Source organism: Mobula birostris, chromosome 31 (genome assembly GCF_030028105.1).
Source record: "Mobula birostris isolate sMobBir1 chromosome 31, sMobBir1.hap1, whole genome shotgun sequence".
Lineage (NCBI taxonomy): Eukaryota > Metazoa > Chordata > Chondrichthyes > Myliobatiformes > Myliobatidae > Mobula > Mobula birostris.
In genome coordinates, this window is record NC_092400.1 from 5892294 (window position 1) to 5902865 (window position 10572).

At 45.7% G+C, this 10572-nt stretch overlaps 4 non-coding genes across 4 annotated transcripts; all 4 read left to right on the plus strand.

Annotated features, from left to right (window-relative positions):
* LOC140191008 (U6 spliceosomal RNA) lies at window positions 1-107 on the plus strand. Its single transcript, XR_011883741.1, has one exon. It is a non-coding gene; the product is annotated as a U6 spliceosomal RNA (small nuclear RNA).
* Window positions 108-3928: 3821 nt separating this feature from the next.
* Window positions 3929-4035, plus strand: LOC140191010 (U6 spliceosomal RNA). The gene has a single exon (XR_011883742.1). It is a non-coding gene; the product is annotated as a U6 spliceosomal RNA (small nuclear RNA).
* A 2218-nt stretch (window positions 4036-6253) lies between these two features.
* On the plus strand, window positions 6254-6360 carry LOC140191011 (U6 spliceosomal RNA). Its single transcript, XR_011883743.1, has one exon. It is a non-coding gene; the product is annotated as a U6 spliceosomal RNA (small nuclear RNA).
* A 3553-nt stretch (window positions 6361-9913) lies between these two features.
* LOC140191003 (U6 spliceosomal RNA) lies at window positions 9914-10020 on the plus strand. Its single transcript, XR_011883737.1, has one exon. It is a non-coding gene; the product is annotated as a U6 spliceosomal RNA (small nuclear RNA).
* The last annotated feature ends 552 nt before the right edge of the window (window positions 10021-10572 follow it).

Below are 10572 nucleotides of genomic sequence, written 5' to 3' on the forward strand. Positions count from 1 at the left end.
GTGCTCGCTTCGGCAGCACATATACTAAAATTGGAACGATACAGAGAAGATTAGCATGGCCCCTGCGCAAGGATGACACGCAAATTCGTGAAGCGTTCCATATTTTGCATTTATCAAAAACTTATTTATTTGCTTTGTCATCTATGCTTACATCAGACATATTTTTGCCCCCCTCCCCCCACACAGAAAGATGGGTACCTACGTTCTCAAATATGTGAGTGTAATTTGCCTTCAAATCTATGATTCCAAGCAAACTATCACCAAACTCCAGACCCATGGAGTTAATACCTCCCTCTGCCACTGGATCCTAAATTTTCTTGACCAACAGAGCACAATCAGTAGGCAGCACCCCCCTCTGCCATGATCATTTTAAGCATCGTTCTCCATAAGGTGACACGCTCAGCCCCCTACTGTAGACTCTCTACACACTCGTGACTGTGATATTCCCTCTGACTCCATCTACAAGTTTGTAGGAGATGCCACTTTACTGGGCCGCCCCTCAAATAGTGTCGAGTCGATGTGCAGGAAGGAGAGAGCGAGCGCTTGGTGACAACTTTTCCCTCAATGTGAACAAAATAAAAGAGCTTCTCATTGACTTTGGAATGTGGGGGAGTACACATGCTCCCGTCTGTAACATTAATATTGAGGTTGAGAGCTTCAAATCCTAGGTGTGACCGTCACCATTAGGCTGTCCTGGTCCACCCACATTGATATCATGGGCAAAAGAGAGCTCACAAATGTCTCTACTTTATCAGAAGGCAAAAAAAAATCTTGCCTAACAAATCTGTTGGAATTCTTTGAAGAGTTAACAAGCAAGACAGACAAAAGAGAATCTACAGATGTCGTGTACTTGGATTAACTCATAGTGAGGCACAAGTGTTGCAGTTCTGTCCCAATCCTGCTCACTTGACCTGCGACATTTTGCGATCAATTGTTGTCCATTCTATCTGCCGAGGGAGTTTTCTGTCATCATCCAGGTAGTGGTGTACATTTCCCTCAAACCAATGTCAGCAGTCAGTGGAGGAACTGAGCACTGGGATCAGCAGTCACAAAACAGCACACCTTCTCTATCATCGTGTGGGATTTCAACCACTCCATTGGTCAGGTTGACCATGGATGCTGCGTCCTAGCTGTCATGATATGCAAGCCAGGACAGTATGATATGGAGAGCAAGCTGTTGCCCATGTAGCAAGCTCCCCCTCTCCACGCATCTGATGAACCCAAAGGAACATCAGAGACTTTGGTACCAGCAGCATCACAGGAGTTGACAGTCAGTGTTGAACTCAATGTATGACTTCCTCAGGGCCTCCAGCTCGGGAGTTTTCCTTCAGGATTTACCCCCAAAGCATTTCCCAGGAGTTGGTACAGCCGCAAGGCAACAGAGGTTTGAGATCAGAGTATTCTTTCTCCTAGATGAGTTGACTCCCCCCCACCCCCCACCCCCCATGGCTGACGAGCCCCACCTGCCCAAAGTGGCCGGTCTTACGGTGCCGGTAACCCACCTTTGCCCTTCTCCTGTCAGTAGAAACTGTTCCGCTGGGCTTAGTAGCTAAGCCACATGAGAAGGCCAGGGACTGGACTTGATTGTCAGAGGCTAATTGAGGCACATACAGTTGGGAGCATCTAACAAGTAGTGGGAGCTCCTCCTCATTACCATTATTGGCAATAACAAGCCAACTACTATCAACATATCACCTGTGGAACCAGAGGAGCTAACACACTTGACCACTGTATTCCACCAACAAGTGTTTATTGTGTCATCCCACGCCCACACTTTGGCAAGTCCGACCAGCTGTCTGTATTTCTACTCCTGGTGTATAGGCAGAGACTGAAGACAACAACACCAGTGGGAAGGACCAAGAAGATAGCCAAGGGAGGCAGAGAAGTGCTTACAAGACTGCTTTGAGTCAGTGTTCAGGGATTCATCTTCAAATCTCACTGAATAAGTCACAGTTGTCATTGACTTCATCAAGACCTCTGTGGATGAATACGTGCCATCGGTAACATACTGGACACACCCAAACCAAAAGCCGTGGATGAACCAGAGGACTAGATCTGTAGCGTTCAAGATTGGTGATCCAGAACTATACAAGAAGTACAGATACGACCTATGGAAGGCTACTTGAAGAGTGAGAAAGCAACTCCAATTGAAGTTAGAGACAGAATCTGGTGCATGACAGCTCTGGCCGGGTTTACAGGCCATTACTTCCTACGAAGTGAAACCTAACATCATGAATGGCTGTGATGCTTCACTCCCAGATGAGCTCAATGTCTATTATTCATGCTTTGAAAGGGAGAATAAAACTATACCTGTGTGAATCCCTGCAGCATCTGGTGACCCTGTCATCTCTGTCTCAGAGGCTGATGCCAGATGGTGAACCTGGTAGGGCACTGAAAACCTCTCGACCAACCCACAAGTGTGTTCAAGGACATCTTCAAATTCTCACTGCTGCATTCGGATGTTCACACCTGCTTCAAAAGGGTGACAATCATATTCGTACCCAAGAAGAGCAGGGTGAGCTGCCTCAATGACCCGGATGCATTCACATACATCAACTGTGATGAAGTGCTTTGAGAGGTTGGTCATGGCCAGAATCAATTCTTACCTAAGCAAGCACACAGATCCTCTGCAATTTGTCTCTCACCACAATAGGTCTGCAGCAGATGCAATCTCACTGGCTCTCCACTCGACCTTGATAATAGCAATACCTATGTCAGGCAGCTGCTTATTGATCACAGCTCAGCACTTATTATACCCTTCGTTCTAATCAGCAAACTCCAAAACCTGGGCCTCTGTACCTCCCTCTGAAACTGGATCCTTGACTTTCTCGCTGGGAGACCACAATCAGTGTGGATCTGAAATAACATCTCCTCTTCGCCGAGAATGAACCTTAATGATGTGTGCTCAGCCCACTGATCCACTCCCGATACTCATGGCCAGGCACAGCTCAAACACCATCTATAAATTTGCCAATGACACAACTATTGTTGGCTGAATTTCAGATGGTGAAGAGAAGGGGTACGGGAGCGAGGTAGATCAGCTGATTGCGTGGTGTCGCAACAACAATCTTGCACTCAACGTCATTAAGTCCAAGGAATCTGATTGTGGACTTCTAGAAGGGGAGGTCGAGGGAACACACACCACTCCTCGTAGAGCGATCAGCACTGGACAGGGTAAGCAGTTTCCAATTCCTGGGTGTCAATAGCTCTGAAGATCTATCCTGAAGCCAACATATTGATGCAATTACAAAGAAGGCACGACAGTGGTTATACTGTATTTGACAGCAGTGTGAGGAGATTCGCTATGTCACTAAAGACTTTTGCAATTTTCTACAGATGTGCCGTGGACAGCTACTGTACAGGGTCGGTAGAAGGCGCAGAGAGTTGTTATTATCATCTGTTACAATGCACTGCTGCCGCAATAACAACAAATTTCACGACATGTGCCAGTGATATTAAACCTGATTCTGATTCCGAGAAATTAATTGGATTTTTCCCCTCCTAACAGCAGAGAAACAGGAACTAGGTAAGCTAATAACGCTCATTCAAAAAGGAGTGCAGTTTGAATCAAATGTCTGAAATTAAAGCAGCAAAGATATTCCCAGGAATGCTGGCGAGTTTCGCGGAAGTTCGCAGGAAACCACGCATGCGTGCCCTCCCATCTCACGCCCCTTCCACTCGTGAGCCCCGCCCCTAACGCTATATATTTGCATACAGACCATATATTTTATAAGAACTGGATTTTTCCGACAGTTTCTGGTACAAAGATGCAATAAATGCAAAGTCATTAATATTCTTAAAGAATTAAGGCAATTTATTATAACAGAAAGTAGCTGAAATAAAATTTCAAAAAAACCCCCCACTATCAATACTCTAAAGTGGTAAGCCTTAGTGGGTTGTATATAGCACTCATCGAACACAGCTAATCGTGCTCGCTTCGGCAGCACATATACTAAAATTGGAACGATACAGAGAAGATTAGCATGGCCCCTGCGCAAGGATGACACGCAAATTCGTGAAGCGTTCCATATTTTGCATTCGCGTAAATATTTCGCACAAATTTTATTTTGGCTGTGGCATCCATGGGAAGTCGCACGAGTTTTTTATTTACTCTCCCCCATAGCAGTCCAAAGTTGAGAGTTTATAACAAGTGTTATAATGCAATGGACAAATGAAAATAAAATTTCAAATGCATAACTGGACTAGTTCTTGATGAGTGAATTCAGGGATGGTCACATATTTGGCTACCTGTGGAGTGTGGGCCCTCAGCGGGTAAACATTCCTGTGCTGATACTCTACCTGCTTTTGGAGAAGTTTCATTAACTGCAGGCACCACCGAAAGGTGGGTACAAGATCAAATATACAGCGTACACTCAGTAAACAATTTTACATTTATAACACGTTTTAAACCAGTAATAGTCTCAGTATGCGGGCAGTGGGCGAATCATCCCTCTTTGTGCTTCTTCATCTCGTCACTCGAGATTCGGTGTCACGCAATCCTGCCACTTTGATCTGGCCCGCGTCTTCATTCACCAGGTCCAACACTTGCCTTTGTTGGATCTTGCTCCCCCTTACGCAAGTCATCGGGTTTGTGGGGTGTGGCCAGGGTTAGCGGGGGTGAGTACCCCCTTGGACTTTAGGATTAGGTTTGAGGGTAGGGCTGGTGGATGTGTGGCTGGAAGAGATAAGGTTGTGGTGAGATAGTGTGGGTATGGCGGATAGGTTAGTGTAGTGGCTGCGGGTTTGTGGGGGTGTGGCCAGGGTTAATCGGGACACTCAACGACAGTAAGACGAAAGAGCTGATTGTGGACTTCAGGAAGGGTAAGACAAAGGTACATATACCAATCCTCATAGAGGGATCAGAAGTGGAGAGAGTGGGTGTCAACATATTGATGTAGACATGAAGAAGGCAAGACAGCGGCTATACTTGGAGTTTGAAGAGATTTGGTATATCAACAAATACACTCAAAAACCTCTACTGTATAGATATACCGTGGAGAGCATTCTGACAGGCTGCATCACTGTCTGGTATGGAGGGGCTACTGCACAGCACCGAAAGAAGCTGCAGAAGGTTGTAAATCTAGTCAGCTCAATCTTGGGCACTAGCCTACGAAGTACCCAGGACATCTTTATGGAGCGGTGTCTCAGAAAGGCAGCGTCCATTGTTAAAGACCTGCAGCACCCAGGGCATGCCCTTTTCTCACTGTTACCATCAGGTAGGAGATACAGAAACCTGAAGACACACACTCAGCGATTCAGAAACAGCTTCTTCCCCTCTGTCATCCGATTCCTAAATGGACATTGAATATTTGGACACTACCTCACTTTTTTAAAATTCAGTATTTCTGTTTTTGTACATTTTTAATCTATTCAACATACGTAATTGATTTACTTGTTTATTATTAATTTTTTTTCTGTGCTAAATTATGTATTGCGTTGAACTGCTGCTGCTAAATTAACAAATTTCACGTTACATGCCGGTGATAATAAACCTGATTCTGATTATGATAGAATTTATGAAGTTTGGCACTTCTTTACAGGTGATTTAAATACCTGAAAAGTTATGCGCTTTGAAATACAGGATTCAAAAACGTATGCGTTGTTCAGCCATGCATCCGTGAACAGCTGCATGTCTTGTATATATCAGCAGATTTCTTTCATGACCATACAACGTGATGCTATGCTATAAGCATACCAATTCTCAAGATTAGAAACTCCAGGCCATTCCTACTGCCCAAGTCCACCAGCTCTCCCGACAATGCACAGACCAATGGCACCTTTCCCACCCTTGTCCAACATACAGCCATTGCAGACAAAACCAGTGGTTTTGCTGGTGGAAGGATAGTTCGGAGCTAAATCTGCACCTCATTCAAAAACGAGCGAAGACGCGTCGCTGCTTGAAATTAAACCAGCAAAGACTTTTCCAGGAGTGCAAACACACAAAGGTAAGGGCAGGTACCGGGAGAAAACTACGCATGCGCGTCTCCTCACCCCTCGCCGCTTCGGCCCGTGAGGCGGTCCCTCAGAGTATAGTTTTACATACAGTGCAAACACTCGGAAACTCCAGGAACAGAGCTCAATTAATCCGGTAATAAAGATGTAATGCATGCAAAGTGATCTAGACCAATTAATGGAAAGTATCATTACAAAAAAAAGTAGATAAAAGAAAATGTGGAAAGAATTCACACCACCATCACTTTGATGTGTCAAGGATCAGTGTGCTATTTATTGCCCTCTGAGGGCAGAGTGAATCGTGCTCGCTTCGGCAGCACATATACTAAAATTGGAACGATACAGAGAAGATTAGCATGGCCCCTGCGCAAGGATGACACGCAAATTCGTGAAGCGTTCCATATTTTGCATTCGCGTAAATATTTCGCACAATTTTTATCTTGGCTGTGTCGTCCATGGGAAGTCGCACGAGTTTTTGTTTACCCCCCCGCCCCATAGCAGTCCAAAGTTGAGAGTTTATAACAACAGTGTTATAATGCAATGGACAAATGAAAATAAAATTTCAAATGCATAACTAGACTAGTTCTTGATGAGTGAATTCAGGGATGGTCACATATTTGGCTACCTGTGGAGTGTGGGCCCTCAGCGGGTAAACATTCCTGTGCGGATACTCTACCTGCTTTTGGAGAAGTTTCATTAACTGCAGGCACCACCGAAAGGTGGGTACAAGATCAAATATACAGCGTACACTCAGTAAACAATTTTACATTTATAACACGCTTTAAACCAGTAACAGTCTCAGTATGCGGGCAGTGGGCGAAAAATCCCTCTTGTGCTTCTTGATCTCGGCACTCGAGATTCAGTGTCACGCAATCCTGCCTCTTTGATCTGGCCCGCGTCTTCATTAACCAGCACCAACACTTGCCTTTATTGGATCTTGCTCCCCCTTACGCAAGTCATCGGGTTCGTGGGGTGTGGCCAGGGTTAGCGGGGGTGAGTACCCCCTTGGACTTTAGGACTAGGTTTGAGGGTAGGGCTGGTGGATGTGTGGCTGGAAGAGATAAGGCTGTGGCGTTTAGTGTGGTGAGATAGTGTGGGGATGGCGGATAAGGTAGTGTAGTGGCTGCGGGTTTGTGGGGGTGTGGCCAGGGCTAATCGGCTCTTAATGACTTTGCATTTATTGGTGGAGCTATCACCCCGGCAAGGGTGGACACATAGACAACTCCCCACCAGTCAACCCCTTCTTCAACGGTGGAATAGCAATTTGGAATCGATCCTCCAAAACCCACTTTCTCTCCGGGCACAACTATGCTCATTCAGTGTCCAGATCATGTGTCTGAGGTCTGTATCATCTGACCTCCCATTTATCCCACCAGGCTGAGCATCACCTGCCATTCAAAGAGTCCCTCCTTCCTTTGCAAAGAAATGCAAGCAGGCAACAAGTCCTTGGAAGTAACATCAATAATGTCCTGTTGGTCACCATAGCAACCTTGGAGCTACTCAGTTTTTATCTCCAAAGTAAAAATCCGGAGTTAACTCCCGTGTCAGTCCAACCGTCAATCTTCGTCTCCCTCTCTCTCCTTTCCAAACAAACCATCAATGATGAATGTCTCTCTCTGTCTCTCTCCAAACAGTTAATAGGGGCACTCCTGGATCCCCTCACAACTCAAAAACCTCAACTGTATAGATATACAGTGGAGAGCATTCTGACAGGCTGCATCACTGTCTGGTTTGGAAGGGCGACTGCACAAGACCGAAAGAAGCTGCAGAAGGTTGTAAATCTAGTCAGTTCCATCTTGGGCACTAGCCTACAAAGTACCCAGGACATCTTTATGGAGCGGTGTCTCAGAAAGGCAGCGTCCATTATTAATGACCCCCAGCACCCAAGACATGCCCTTTTCTCACTGTTACCATCAGGTAGGAGATACAGAAGCCTGAAGGCACACACTCAGCGATTCAGAAACAGCTTCCTCCCCTCTGCCATCCGATTCCTGAGTGGACATTGAATATTTGGACACGACCTCACTTTTTTAATATACAGTATTTATTTTTGCACGTTTTAAAAATCTATTCAACACACGTAATTGATTTACTTGTTTATTTATTATTATTATTATTTTATTTTTTTCTCTGCTATATTACGTATTGCGTTGAACTGCTGCTGCTAAATTAACAAATTTCACGTTACATGCCGGTGATAATAAACCTGATTCTGATTATGATAGAATTTATGAAGTTTGGCACTTCTTTACAGGTGATTGAAATACCTAAAAAGTTATGCACTTTGCAATATTCAAAGACGTATGTGTTGTTCAGCCATGCATCCGTGAACAGCTGCATGTCTTGTATATATCAGCAGATTTCTTTCATGACCATACAACGTGATGCTATGCTATAAGCATACCAATTCTCAAGATTAGAAACTCCAGGCCATTCCTACTGCCCAAGTCCATCAGCTCTCCCGACAATGCACAGTCCAATGGCACCTTTCCCACCCTTGTCCAACATACAGCCATTGCAGACAAAACCAACAACTGTGCTTTGCCGGTGGAAGGATAGTTCGGAGCTAAATCTGCACCTCATTCAAAAACGAGCGAAGACGCGTCGCTGCTTGAAATTAAACCAGCAAAGACTTTTCCGGGAGTGCAAACACACAAAGGTAAGGGCAGGTACCGGGAGAAAACTACGCATGCGCGTCTCCTCACCCCTCGCCGCTTCGGCCCGTGAGGCGGTCCCTCAAAGTATAGTTTTACATACAGTGCAAACACTCGGAAACTCCAGGAACAGAGCTCAATTAATCCGATAATAAAGATGTAATGCATGCAACTGTAGGAAGAGGTGCAGTCGACGTTTCAGGCCGAGACCCTTCGTCAGGACTAACTGAAGGAAGAGTTGGTAAGAGATTTGAAAGTTGGAGGGGGAGGGGGAGATCCAAAATGATAGGAGAAGACAGGAGGGGGAGGAATGGAGCCAAGAGCTGGACAGGTGATTGGCAAAGGGGATACGAGAGGATCATGGGACAGGAGGTCAGGGGAGAAAGAAAAGGGGGGGGGAACCCAGAGGATGGGCAAGGGGTATAGTCAGAGGGACAGAGGGAGAAAAAGGAGAGTGAGAGAAAGAATGTGTGTATAAAAATAAATTACGGATGGGGTACGAGGGGGAGGTGGGGCATTAGCGGAAGTTTGAGAAGTCGATGTTCATGCCACCAGGTTGGAGGCTACCCAGACGGAATATAAGGTGTTGTTCCTCCAACCTGAGTGTGGCTTCATCTTTACAGTAGAGGAGGCCGTGGATAGACATGTCAGAATGGGAATGGGATGTGGAATTAAAATGTGTGGCCGCTGGGAGATCCTGCTTTCTCTGGTGGACAGAGCATAGATGTTCAGCAAAGCGGTCTCCCAGTCTGCGTCGGGTCTCGCCAATATATAAAAGGTCACATCGGGAGCACCGGACGCAGTATATCTGTCCCTCTGAATATACCTCTTGCCCATCCTCTGGGTCCCCCCCCCCCTGTCTTTCTTCCCGGACCTCCTGTCCCATGATCCTCACGTATCCCCTTTTGCCTATCACCTGTCCAGCTCTTGGCTCTATCCCTCCCCCTCCTGTCTTCTCCTATCATTTTGGATCTCCCCCTCCCCCTCCAACTTTCAAATCCCTTACTCACTCTTCCTTCAGTTAGTCCTGACGAAGGGTCTCGGCCTGAAACGTCGACTGCACCTCTTCCTACAGATGCTGCCTGGCCTGCTGCGTTCACCAGCAACTTTGATGTGTGTTGCTTGAATTTCCAGCATCTGCAGAATTCCTGTTGTAATGCATGCAAAGTGATCTAGACCAATTAATGGAAAATATCATTACAAAAAACTGTAGATAAAAGAAAATGTGGAAAGAATTTACGCCACCATCACTGTGATGTGACAAGGATCAGTGTGCTATTTATTGCCCTCTGAGGGCAGAGTGAACCGAGCTCGCTTCGGCAGCACATATACTAAAATTGGAACGATACAGAGAAGATTAGCATGGCCCCTGCGCAAGGATGACACGCAAATTCGTGAAGCGTTCCATATTTTGCACTTACTTTACATGTACATGAATTTTCTTCTGTGTCACCCATAGGTAGTCACAAGAATTCTTTGTTTATCCACCTCCTTTACTACAATGGCCTGCTATAATATACTGGACATAGAAAAAGCATTCCAAGTAGAGCATTAGACTTGTCCTTGATGTGTGGAATCAAGGCTTTGTCCGCCAGAGAAAGCAGGATCTCCCAGTGGCCACACATTTTAATTCCACATCCCATTCCCATTCTGACATGTCTATCCACGGCCTCCTCTACTGTAAAGATGAAGTCACACTCAGGTTGGGGGAAGAACACCTTATATTCCGTCTGAGTAGCCTCCAACCTGATGGCATGAACACTGACTACTCTAACTTCCGCTAATGCCCCACTTCTCCCTCATACCCCATCCGTTATTTATTTATATACACACATTTTTTTTCTCTCTCTCCTTTTTCTCCCTCTGTCCCCCTCACTATACCCCTTGCCCATCCTCTGGGCTTTCCCCCTCTCCTCCTTTTCTTTCTCCCTAGGCCTCCTGTCCCGTGATCCTCTCATATCCCTTT